Raw genomic sequence first — 7,101 nt, forward strand, 5'->3', positions numbered from 1 at the left:
CCCTGGGGAGTGATTTCTCGCTTTCTGTCTCTATGTCTCTCTCTGTCTGTCTGGCGAGCGCACACGCCCTATAGCAAAAATCTCTCAAAAAAAAAAAAAAAAAGAAAGGCAATGAGATGCTTTTACTGGAAAACTCACCTTTCGTTGTGAGCACTGAAAGTCAAGACAATGTCCAATATTTATTTTATGGAAAAACACTTTCATTATAAAGATTTCTTTCTCGCTTCTGTATCCAGTATCGCCCTATTGTACGCAAGCATGACTTTCCTGCCTCCTCTCCTTCTCCACTGCATGACCCCAGAACCTCAGGCCAAGGGGGCAGCGAGGGCGAGCCCTACCTTCAGGGGCCAGAAAGTCCTGGAGATCGTGGAAGGGAGATCTGAAGATCAACGCCCTGGCTCTTTCTTGCTTTCATCTCCTTATCTGCTTTCTCCATACCTTGTATTTCACTGAAGCTGTGTGGAAAATATTGATTGCAATCGAAGAAGAGAAACAAAATCAGCCTGTCCTTGCTCCCTGTCCTCACAATGGCTGTGCTGGTCCTGAACTCCCACTGTCTTTGGGTTGTTGATAGGTTCTCAAAGCTTATCTTGCAAGGAACCCTTCTTGCTAAATGAAAGATAGAAACCCAGTTTGAATACCACCAGATGAGCCAGTTTAGAAAAAGCCTCCAGGGTTTGCTCACACACCCACATTGCATCAAGACTCGGTTACTTCAGAAGAGTCCCCATGAAAAAATAACCACACAGAAACAGAATGGAAATTAGAGATGTCTCCATAGACTCGCTATTGCTCCTGACTCACAACCAGAAAAACTGCTCTCAACCAAACTTACCTACTTTTTCCAAATCACTGTGTGACCTTGAAGAAGATCCGTAATTTCCTTCCTTGCCTCAGCTTTTTCAGTTGTTACAGTGGAAAATCCTACAGCCATCCCTCCTTGATCAGTCCTACCGACAAATGCTGCGTGGGGACTTAATCGAATGTTGTTTCTCTTCTTCACCCCCAGAAGTTGGGAGGTGAAGTCTTTGTCCCTGAGAGCCCTCTGATGTGAAAGTGGACCCCGGGGAGGGAGAGAGTCCTCTGTGAGAGAAACCAGGGGTCTCTGGGGAGGGGAGGATCTAATTAACAAGCCGGTGGCCTATGTCCTGATTCAAAAAAGGTGTTCTGAGAGACCTTAGTGCCCTGGACAGGGTCTGGTCTGAAGGGAAATCAAATGAAATGCCAGAAGAAAAAAAATTAATTTGAGATAATACATGTATACATGCACACCCACACAGAGAGAGAGAGACAGAGACATATGTGAAGGGGAAAAGTAGGAAGTTGCAACAAGGCCTGTGCCCAGGACTCAACACATAGGCACTAGTGTCGGCAATGGGGTGGCTGATTTTGGCGCCCATCTGGTCAAGGAAGCCCCACTTCTGTCTACTAAGGCTGTGAGAAGAGAGCAAAGACACTCCTCTAAGCAGCCATGGGAGCCAAGGCTATAATGGTGGAATATTCAAGAAATGAGGAAACTTGGAGATGGAGGTCTGACCAGTGCTTACAAGGGGGTCCTAGAGCTCTGTGCTAACACCTGCTAGAAACGTTCCCAAAGAACCAATGTTAGCAGCCAGGCCAGACCATTTGACACAATGCTATCTTTTAAAAAAAGAAAAAAAAAAAAGATAGCAGAACTAGTGTTTTTTTCCAGGAGTTATGCACACCCATCTTCAAAATGGAAACACTCTCATTGCTGTTGAGGATCAGAACCCAAGGATTAAACTCACATAGACCACATTTTTCTTCACTTGCTGAAGATTATTTATTGCACAATTTATCAGCTCGTCCTAAGAATAAAACAGAAACTATTATTCTCTCTCTCTCTCTCCCTCTCTCTCTCTCTCTCTCTTCTTCTCCCTTCTTCTCTCTCTCTCTCTCTGAGGTTTTTGTTATAGGGCGCATGCACTTGCCAGAAAGACAGAGAGACAGAAAGTGAGAAACCACTCCCAAGGTAGGATGGACATGCTGCAATCCCTTCTCCTCCATTCTCCTCTCAGGATCTTGGGCATGCAGCCACATGTGCTCAGTATGAGTTTAAGCCACTGAGTCCGGGACTCGAACTGTGGTCGACTACATGGGAGATCAGCAACATAGCCATTACGCCAACTGCTGGTGCCATACTATTATTCTCAATCTTTATTCAGTTTTATTTTCTCAAACTAAAGCTCTATAGCATTATAACAGAAGTAACTTAACCCTTTGTTAATGAGTTAGGATAGGGAAAGCTTCATAACATATAAAACAAATTCCTTAGAGTTCATGAAACCATTTCACAAACCCTAGAAGGCACACATTATATATCCTATCATAGTAAGTGTATTTACATACTTCATATTTTAAAAAGACAAAACTGTACAGACCATAAAAAGTGTACACTTTGAAAGTTGTAACTTTCACGATTAGTTATTACAGTAGAATCTGTTTAACATTACATTCACATCTACAGAATCACTACCCACCCTAATAGAGAGAGCAAAGAACTGTGCTTATTTTTTTGATAAGGTTAATAAAAACATTTTGTATTTCGCAGTAGATCAGTTAGTGTCCTGGAGCTTATATTATAAAATGAAAAGGGTTGGGCAATATCAAGTCACAGATCTCATTATTAAGTAACTCCTTGAAAGGTGAAGGATTCTGGGGGACAAATCGTTGGCTATATCTGGAAAGACCCAAAGATCTTTACAGCAACTTGGTCCAATTACAGGAACATTTTCAAATCAGGCCATTTGGGGAACCAGCAGTTAGCGTAATGGCTATGTCGCTGGACTCCCACCTAGTAGACCGCGGTTCGCGTCCTGAACCCAGTGGCTTAAAACTCATGCCGGGCGCATGTGTGTGTGTGCCCAAGATCCCAAGAGGAGAATGGAGGAGAAGGGATTGCGGCGTGACCATCCCCCCGGGGGGTGATTTCTCGCTTTCTGTCTCTCTGTCTCTCTCTGTCTGTCTGGCGAGCGCACGCGCCCTATAGCGAAAACCTCTCAAAAAAAAAAAAATCAGGCCATTTGAATTAATCTTAGAAGTCAAATCTATAGGGACAATTTAAAATTGAGAGGTGGAAAAGGTTTCAGAGGATTATTTACTATAAAATGTTCAAATTATATCTCATGAAACACTAAGAATCTATAGAAGAGACTTAGGGTTCTTCAGATTTGACTAGAACTTAATATTAAAAATGGATCTTTTGGAAAAACATTTCATGAAAAGAAAACTCCAACTGATTTGATTACTCACCCAATTCTCATATAATAGATATCATAAATGCATCAATGTGCCTTTGTTGGTTGTCTTACCATTTAGTTATTATAGCATATAAAATGTATATAATATATGGAAATTTATATTAAAAATATTACTTTTATACAATGGTGTGGACTTGTGTGTGTGTAGGGGTTCCGTGTAAGATTTTATTTAGGAAAAAAGTTTCCACTGCTGAAAGTGTGAAAAACCACAGATGAAGACTCAGGTTCTAAAGGAGGAGTCTATAAACAAGAGTAAAAGACTTCCTTGGGATCCTAAGTCCAAGCGCACTGTCAGGCTGGTATTATAGAGCCCCCAGTCTCTGCCTGCATAAAATCCAGAGTAAGTACTGGGGTATTTGGTTCTTAAGCTGTCCCCTGCAACATCAATGGGTTCATTCAGTAGTTTCCTGAGCAAAATCAAGCTATCTTCGGTTATGTATTTCCCTTGAAAATGAATATTATTGTATGTGCATGCCTATTATAATCCTAGTATCTAAAAATTCTGTCATCGGTAAGAGGCTGCTTAAATTATGTACAGTCTATCTTCGCTTATCTATTTTCCTTGAAAATGAATATTATTGTGCATGCCTATTATAATCCTAGTATCTAAAAATTCTGTCATCGGTAAGAGGCTGCTTAAATTATGTACAGTCATGCATCGCTTACTGATGGAGATACATTCTGACAATCGTGCCGTTAGGCAATTTTGTCATTGAGAGAACATCATAGCGTGTACGTACAAATCTAACAGGATAGCCTACCACACGCCTAGGCTATCTGGCATAGCCTACTGCATCATCCTTGTATATGTCATCTGTCATTGACCAAAGAGTCATGTAGTACATGGGGCCGGCAGGTGGTGTGGTGGCTAAGGGCACTGGACTCCCACATGACTGAACGCGGTTCAAGTCCCGGACCTGATGGCTTGCTTTCTCATTCTCTTGTGCTCTCTCTCTCTCTCTGTCCCTCTCTGGTCAAATTAAAAATAATAATAAGTAAGTAAATAAAACTAAGTAAAATAATTCTTAAAAAATTACATAGTGCAGGACTGTACCTTGGTACTTAGGAAAATAGTAATATTTGCAACTTACCACTAATAGGTCAGAAAAGTTAAGAATTATTAAAGGAGATGCCACCTCTAGTTTTATTACATGCTGAAATGTTAAAGTTAAAAAGTTTTCTTCATAAGCAACAATTTTTAAAAATGGTTGAGATGCTAGAACATAATTCCATTACTACTATACTCTCTCAGTCTTTCAAAGGAAGTGCAGTGAAACCACAAGAAAGCCAGATTAAGTCCTACTTTTCGTAGCTATTTTCTTCTCTTAATCTAAGAAATCTGAAGGCTTTGAAATCTCACAAAGATGCCTTCAGATTGAGAAATTAAAGGCGCCATGAACCAATATTAAATGATTTATAATCATGTGTAAATAAAAAATTCATTACTGGTGATAAAGAAAAATTTCCTTCTGCAACTCCAAGATGCATGACCACGTTACATAGAATAGTCATTTCCAACAGGTGTGGGAAAGCATTTCCAGAACAGCCAGGATTCCCCAGCAGACATCCACTTACAAGGCAAAGTCACTACCAAATTTATAGTCCTTACCCAAACTACACAACATGGCCAAGAAAAGAAACAGACTTTTAAGTAAAAAATAAGTACTTCCAGAACACTCAGCTAAAGTTATAAAATAACTGTGGATCATTTCAAGTAAAAATGATTAAAAAAGCAATAATTAACCACAAGGGGGCAGACATACTCCTTAGATTCCAGCAGAAAGACTAGTTGAAGGTAGTAAAGTGCACTTTGATACATACTTTTTTGTTCTTTAACATTTTCTGTCAGATGGCTACACCTTTTTAAGACTCAAGGTTGATTTTAAACCTAGCTAAAAAGATTCTAAAATACTCCTGATCTGAAAAATTGTAATGTGTCAGATGCCTCTGGAAATGTTGCTGTTACCTGCTAGCAAAGGACTCAAGAGCAATTAGTTCCAATACGAGTTAAAACTAATAATGAAAATATGGTCTAAAACAGTAGCAACTTTTATAACAGTCTACCAAAAATGGAAGACTTGGAAAAATTTGTATTTAAAAAAAGGGGATATACTGTCACAATAGCAAAAACAAGAGGGGAGAGAGAGTTCATTTTTCTTTTCTTTTTAAAGAATTATTTTTATTTAACTTAATTAATTAATTTTTATTTGATCAGAGAGAGATAGAATGAGAGCGAGAGAGAGAGAAAGTAAGAAAGCAAGCTGCCAAGTTCAAAACTCAAACCAAGGTCAGCCATGTGGGAGCCCAGCGCCTTTAACCACCACACCACCTGCCGGACCCAAGTTAATTTTTCTTTTTTCTTTTTTTTTTTGGAGAAGTTTTTGCTATAGGGCACGTGCGCTCTCCAGACAGATAGAGAGAGACGAACGAGAGCGAGAGAGAGAGAAAGTAAGAAAGCAAGCTGCCAAGTTCAAAACTCAAACCAAGGTCAGCCATGTGGGAGCCCAGCGCCTTTAACCACCACACCACCTGCCGGACCCAAGTTAATTTTTCTTTTTTCTTTTTTTTTTTGGAGAAGTTTTTGCTATAGGGCACGTGCGCTCTCCAGACAGATAGAGAGAGACATAGAGACAGAAAGCGAGAAATCACCCCCCGGGGGGATGGTCACACTGCAATCCCTTCTCCTCCATTCTCCTCTCAGGATCTTGGGCACGCACGCACACGCGCCCGGCGTGAGTTTTAAGCCACCGGGTCCAGGACGCGAACCGCGGTCAACTACACGGGAGTCCCGCGACATAGCCATTATGCTAACTGCTGGTTCCCAAGTTAATTTTTCTTTATCTGCACCCAACATCCCTGCATTGGGTCCCTATGACCAAAGAATTTGTAATCCACAACAACAATAGACTGTCCTCACTCCAAGGTCACGGCTGTGGGGCTGGCCTGCCTCATCAACCATGTTAAGAACACAGTTAGCTGTGTCATCTGACACCACCCAAGATTCATTTGTTCCAGTCATCTGTTGGCAACAAATAGGGCAATTCTTGTGTCCATCACTCCATTTATCAGTACACTTCTGACAGAAGCTGCAAGCACAAGGCAGGATGAGGTCAAGTCGTCCATCCATGCAGATACAACGGTCCTCCTCATCAGTCAGCTGCTGCACCCTTCCCATCCAAAGACTAGCCTGACAAGATGCTACCGAGGATGAGTTGTCATCATGTTCCTCAGAGGCAGAGCTCTGTGCCAACACTCCAGCTTGCCTTGTGATATCTTTATACAGCTGAATAAACTGGATCTATGAGGCTTCCACAATGCCACTGTTTTTGTTCATCTTAGTACAGACAACCACCTTACAAAATGCAGAGGAATCAGACCCAGGTTGAACTTCAAAGCAAAGATGTTATTCCTGGTAAGAAACCACTTTTGCAGTTAGCATCATTAAATTCAACTACTCTTCCAAGAAATTCTTCATAAGTTAAGGAGCCACTTTCTCAAACCAATGTACTATGTTTTACTACTTTTTCTGGTAACTTGTTAATAATCAACTGTGTTGGGGGGCTGGCAGGTCGCATGGTGGTTAAAGGCACTAGATTCCCACATGGCCAGCCATGGTTCAAGTCCCAGGACTGGTGGTTTGCTTTCTTGCTCTCTCTCTCTCTCTCTTTAATAATTTTAAAATAAATATTCAACTGTGTCTTATCCAAAATTTGCTGTCCCATGATGAAACAGTGTTTTTCAAAATCTACAAAAAGTGTTGCTTCACACAGTTTCCCAAACTCAAGGCATGATGCTCCCTGTGGCAGCAGCACTGTCCCAG

The 7,101-nt window shown here is 41.0% G+C and overlaps 1 pseudogene; it reads right to left on the reverse strand.

The window, feature by feature from the left end:
- Nucleotides 1–6,150: 6,150 nt before the first annotated feature.
- LOC102480520 (RING finger protein 141 pseudogene) lies at nt 6,151–6,856 on the reverse strand (annotated as a pseudogene).
- Nucleotides 6,857–7,101: the final 245 nt, after the last annotated feature.

Source organism: Tupaia chinensis, unplaced genomic scaffold (genome assembly GCF_000334495.1).
Source record: "Tupaia chinensis unplaced genomic scaffold, TupChi_1.0 Scaffold140845_1, whole genome shotgun sequence".
NCBI classification, from domain to species: Eukaryota; Metazoa; Chordata; class Mammalia; order Scandentia; family Tupaiidae; genus Tupaia; species Tupaia belangeri.